The sequence below is a fragment of the Hevea brasiliensis genome, chromosome 2 (genome assembly GCF_030052815.1).
Source record: "Hevea brasiliensis isolate MT/VB/25A 57/8 chromosome 2, ASM3005281v1, whole genome shotgun sequence".
In the NCBI taxonomy this organism is placed as follows: domain Eukaryota; kingdom Viridiplantae; phylum Streptophyta; class Magnoliopsida; order Malpighiales; family Euphorbiaceae; genus Hevea; species Hevea brasiliensis.
The window spans coordinates 9,048,919-9,055,282 of NC_079494.1; the positions used below are offsets into that span (position 1 = coordinate 9,048,919).

The 6,364-nt window shown below is 36.0% G+C and overlaps 1 non-coding gene across 1 annotated transcript; it reads right to left on the reverse strand.

Moving 5' to 3' along the window:
• Positions 1 to 4,200: 4,200 nt before the first annotated feature.
• LOC131178138 (small nucleolar RNA R71) lies at positions 4,201 to 4,307 on the reverse strand. The gene has a single exon (XR_009147269.1). It is a non-coding gene; the product is annotated as a small nucleolar RNA R71 (small nucleolar RNA).
• Positions 4,308 to 6,364: the final 2,057 nt, after the last annotated feature.

Below are 6,364 nucleotides of genomic sequence, written 5' to 3' on the forward strand. Positions count from 1 at the left end.
TCACAGATGATGTTTGCAATATTTATTTTGGAAATAAATTTGTTGGCTTGGGTTATATGAATGATGATATTTATTATTTGGATAATAATAACAAACACAAATTGAATGTAAGTGATCTGAAAGAATACAATGCCATGATAAAAATCAACTCATGTTCAAAATATATTTGGCACTTAAGTTTAGGTCATGTTGCAGAAAATAGGATTGCAAAGCTGGGGAAAATGAGGATTTTGAGGATTTTATCCTCATTGGGTTTTGGACCTTCTTCAACTTGTGAATCTTACCTTTAAGGCAAAATGACTACATCACCTTTTATTGGACAAAGACTAAAAACTGAAAATATTTTGGGTCTAATATATAGTGATGTATGTGGTCCATTTAAAGAAATAGCTAGAGATGGTTTTCATTACTTTATTACCTTTACTGATGATAAATCAAGGTTTGGGTATTTGTATTTGATGAAATACAAACATGAATCCTTTGAAAAGTTCAAAGAATTTAAATCTGAAGTAGAAAATCAAACAAGAAAAAGTATTAAACCTTTTCTATCAGATCGTGGAGGTGAATACTTGAGTACTGAATTTGATGAATACTTGAAAGAGCATGGCACTGTTTCCCAGCTAACTCCTCCAGGAATACCACAGCTGAATGGTGTATCTAAAAGGAGAAATTGTACCCTATTAGATATGGTACGTAGTTTGAGGAGCTATACTGACATGCCAATCTCCTTTTGGGGATTTGCATTAGAATCAACTTTGCATATTCTGAATAGGATTCCATCAAAATCAGTTTCTTCCACACCTTATGAGATATGGCATGGAAGAAAACCAAGTCTTAAGCATGTTAAGATTTGGGGTTGTCCAGCTTATATCAAAAAGCTGAACACTGATAAATCGGAAACCAGATCAGAAAAGGGTCGATTTTTTGGATATCCAAAAGATAGTTTTGGATATTATTTTATTTGCCTACATCACAAAAGGTTGTGGTAAGTAGAGATGCCACATTTCTTAAACAATAGTTTGTTCAAAAAAGAGGCAGTGGCAAAGGAAGGCAAATATAGTTAGAATTGGAGAATTCTGACCAACCAACAGATCATATGGATATAAATCCATCTAGTCAACTTACACCTATTGATGAAACATCTACAACTATTCCTCGTAGATCAACCAGGGTATCTCACCCACCAATGAGATATGGTTTCCTTCATGAAGAAGAACAAGAGTTGTCTACTAATGAAGAAATAGATCATGGAGATGATCCACTTACCTATGAAGAAGCTATATCAGATATAGACTCTTCAAAATGGATTGATGCTACGAAATCCGAGATTGATTCCATGTATAAGAATCAAGTTTGGGATCTTGTTGACCCACCTAAAGGTATTATACCTATAGGAAACAAATGGGTTTTTAAGAAGAAAATTGGTTCTGATGGAAAGGTAGAGACCTATAAAACAAGGCTAGTAGCGAAAGGGTTTCACCAAAGGCAAGGAATTGACTATGAGGAGACTTTCTCGCCTGTTGCCATGCTTAAATCAATTAGGATTCTATTAGCAATAGCTGCATACTATGATTATGAGATTTGGCAGATAGATGTCAAAACAGATTTTCTCGATGGATACATTGAAGAAAACATTTTCATGGAACAACCTAGGGGTTTTTAATCCCAAGATGGTTCCAAAGTGCGCAAGCTAAAGCAATCTATTTATGGGTTAAAACAAGCTTCGAGGAGTTGGAACATCCTGTAACACCCTAGGCAAATCCCACATCGGTAAAACACGGGAGAGATGCTGGGTTTATAAGTTGACGGTTCATAACCCCTAATGACGCGTTTTAAAACCGTGAGGGCTTTGGCCCTGATGCATACATTTTGCATAGTCATTTAGGTCTAATTTCATAACCATTTTATTTGATTATTAGTCATTTTTAGCTAATTTCATTAGTTAATTAGTTAGTTTTTCATAATTGTCGATTTTGGATTAATTTGTAATTTTTACTTTGTTTTGTAGGAAAAATGGTGTTTTTGAAGGACTGAAGAGAAATTTTGCTATTGAGGAGTGACTTCTACAGCCAAAGATGTCAAAAACAAGTTTTCAAGCTGAAATATGCATTGACCAAATTGTGCATAACTTGCCGCATAAGCTATGCAGATCTGCATAAGGAGAAAAATCACTGTTCCAGAACCAACCGAAATGTGCATAAGGAGACTGCATAGCTTATGCACATTCACACCTCCCTTATGCACTCTCACGGAATTGTGCATAACCTATGCACCAAGTCATGCAGTTTCGCATAAGTGAACCAGAACCAGCCGAAAACTGCATAAGGTTATGCAGTCCACTTATGCAGTCCCATAAAGAGTTCATTAATGAGCTGGCAGAAGATTCCCTCAGATAATTCCTCCTAGAACACACCATTTTAGGGCTCCATGTCAGAAAAATGCTATAAATAGTCTCGTTTTCCCATTTTAGAAAGGGGGAGAAGGAGCAGAAAAGGAAAGGAAGAGGAGAGGCAGAATTTGAAGAGTCACTTTCACCTTCCACACCATTTTCAACCAAGATTTGTAGACTTCTTTCTTTCCTTACATTTTTCTACATTTCTAGTGTTTAATTTCTTATTTCTTAGCTTAGATTAAAGCTTTATTTCCTTATAAACTCATAATATCTTGTAAGCATTATGGATAGTGAGTAGTTTACTTTTGATTCTGGAGTAAGGGTTGTAATATTTGAGATATTTTGTGGATTTTGATTGGGTAATCCATATTTTGTGGTCTTAATGAGTTTTATTCATTTCTTGTGTGCTTAATGACATGCTTAGTGTAGGATCCCATTAAGTAATGTTCTTAATCCATGGTTGAAGCACCGAAAGGAGAAGGCATTGTGATAGATAATCAAGAAATTGGACTTAATTAACTTAGACCTAGAAATAGGCTAAGGATTAAGAGGATTCACAGATTAATTAAAGAACTTAATGGGTCTTAATTAACTCTAAGTCCACGAAAGTAGGATTAGATTGATTAAGACGCTCTTAGTCTCACTCGAAAGGGAATTCAAAAGATTTAAGAATTAATCTCCTTAAAACCCATTAGTTTCATAAGATTGGATAACCAATTTAAAATCCCAAAATAGCTCGGATATGAAATCCCGAACTCCGGAATCGTTTTTTTTACCATTGTTAATTTCTAATCGAATTTAATTACTTGCCATTTTGAATATTGCCATATTTGAACTTGCTTATTTCAATTTGATGAAATTTTAGTTTAGTTAATACATTGTTAGATAGATTATTCATTTTGCACATATAGATTTCATACTCCAATACCCATTCAATCTATTGTTTTAATTTTGAAATTAGTTCAATTTAGTCAACTTTTTATATCAAAAATTCAATCATTAACACAACTCCTCGTGGGAACGATATCTTTACTATATTACTTGTACGACCCGTGCACTTGCGGTTGGGCCACATCAAGTTTTTGGCGCCGTTGCCGGGGAGTTGTTTGTTTAAGATTGAATTCTTGATTATTTTAGTTGTTTATAGTTTTATCTTTGTTATCTTTTCATTTTGTGTTTGTTTGTTCTTTTTCAGGTACTTTTAATCTTTTATGAGAAGAGCTAGAAGCACAAGTGATACATCCTTATTGTTCAATCCTGAAATTGAGAAATTTTGTAAAGCAAACAAGAAATAAACCAGAAAAAGAAAAGAAGCTTTGAGAGAAACCGAAATTGAAGCAGACATGGCTGATGAAAGAATTAGAATCGGTGGTAATGCTGGAAATGGTCAAAACAATGAAAATGAAGCCCAAGGGGAAGAAGTTGTTAATGCAAACGTGCCTAGGGGAAGTATGATGGATCATGCTTTTCCACGTTTTGATGACTTGAGAGAGAGCATAGCAAGACCAAGAATTGATGCAAATAGTTACAAGATGGATTTTGGAATTCTTCAAATGATTCAAAATTCTCAATTTGGAGGACATCCTTCTGAAAATCCACACACACATCTGAAGAAGTTTGCTATGATTTGTGATATGCAAAAACAACCAAGAGTGTCTGATGATGCAGCAAGATTGAAGCTATTCCCGTTCTCTTTGAAAGATAGAGCATTGGATTGGCTTGACTCTTTACCTCACAACTCCATTACAAATTGGGAGCAACTCACTGATGCATTTCTTGCACAATATTTTCCACCTGGAAAAACTCAAGAATTGAGGAATCTAATGACAGCTTTCAGACCAAGAGAGGATGAAACTCTTTATGAATCATGGATGAGATGGAAGGAATTAGAGAGACTATGCCCACATCATGCCATTCCGAAATGGATGATAAACCAGAATTTTCACACAAATGTCACTCCTGCAATCAGAGGAATTATTGATGCTCAAACAGGAGGAGAATTTATTATGAAGCATGAAGATGAAGCTTATGAGCTATTGGAGAAAATTGCAAAGAATACTCATCTTTGGAGTAGTCCAAGAGGACCAGCTCCAACTCAAAAAAGGCAAACTGCTGGAATGTATGATCTTGATCCATTCAATATGATTAATGCAAAGTTTGATGCACTTACTAATGTTTTGGCTAAGAAGATGGAAGACTTGAGTATGTTGGTTAGTTCAACATCATCATCTGGAACTTCACAACAAGTGGCTTATGCAGAGGAAACTACCAGCTGTGGAGTAGATTATGGAGAACAAGCAGCATATGTTGGTAATTATGGAAACAAACATATGGGGAATTCTTATTCTCAAACTTATAATCCAAATTGGAGGAATCATCCCAACTTTTCATGGGGAAATCAGCAAAGTCAAGTTCCAAATCAGAATTTTCAACCACAACAGCAACAAGGAGTTCCATATCAGCAAAATAGGCAACCATTGCCTAATTTTCAACAGAAAAATATGAATCCTCCACCAAAACAGCAAGAACAAAATTCCACCACTGAAGCTTTATTGCAACAAATTCTTGCTAACCAAAATAAGCATGATGAGGAGATGAGAGAGATAAAAGCAAGGCTAGAACAGATGCAAACACATAATGAATCTTTGGAAAATCAGATTGCACAACAAGCATCTTCCTCAAGTGCCAAGTCTTTTGGAAAGCTTCCAAGTCAACCAGAAAACCCAAGAGAGCAGTGTCAAGCTATTACTTTAAGAAGTGGGAAAGTTATAAATGATGAGAAGAGTGAAAACAGTGAGAATGCAGAAAATGAGAAAGAAACTGATGAGAGTGAAAAACAAGAGAGTGCAGAAAAATGTAAAGAGAAAATTGAAGAGAAGGAAGAGAAGTATATACCTCCTGAGCCCTACAAGTCACAGCTTCCCTTCCCACAAAGATTTCAAAAAGCCAAGCTTGATAAGCAATTTGGGAAGTTCTTAGAGGTTTTGAAGAAGCTTTACATAAATGTGCCGTTTGTTGATGCTCTTTCACAAATGCCCTCTTATGCCAAATTCTTGAAAGAAATTCTCTCAAACAAGAGGAAACTTGAAGACCATGAGACTGTAGCCTTAACTGAAGAATGTAGTGCTATCCTCCAAAGGAAACTTCCCCCCAAAGCTCAAGGATCCAGGGAGTTTTTCAATTCCATGCCACATTTGGGAATCATGTTCTACAAAAGCCTTATGTGATTTAGGGGCTAGTGTTAGCCTCATGCCCCTCTCAATTTATGAGAAGCTCAATATGGGAGATCTAAAGCCAACCCACATTTCTCTTCAGTTAGCTGACAGATCAATCAAGTATCCTGAAGGGATTTTGGAGAATGTGCCTCTGAAGGTTGGAAAGTTCTATATACCTGTTGACTTTGTAATCTTGGACATGGAGGAAGATTCTAATATCCCAATCATCTTGGGAAGACCCTTTCTAGCTACAGCAGGAGCATTGATTGATGTTAAGGGAGAAAAGCTGACTCTTAGGGTTGGTGAAGAGCAATTGGTTTTCAATATTAATAACTCTATGAAGAAGCATCATTCAGAAGCTGATACTTGCTTGAGAGTTGATATTATTGATGAGCTGGTTGAAGAACATTTCAGAAAGAAATATCCAGAAGATCCACTTGAAAATTGCTTGGTTCATGGAGGAGGCATAGACTATGACAACCCTCATGTGGCTGCATATGCTCAACACTTAGAGGGTAGTCCACCATTCATTTCTGCTCCAGTTTTTCAACTCACACAAAAGGAAATAGCAGAATCTAAGCAACCATCATTCAAGGAAGAAGATGCACCTAAGGTAGAACTTAAGCAACTTCCTTCTCAGCTCAGGTATGAATTTCTTGGCACTAATAACACTTATCCAGTAATTGTAAATGCAAACTTGAGTACCTTAGAGGCTGATAAGTTGTTAAGAGTGTTGAGACAATTTAGGAAAGTCTTA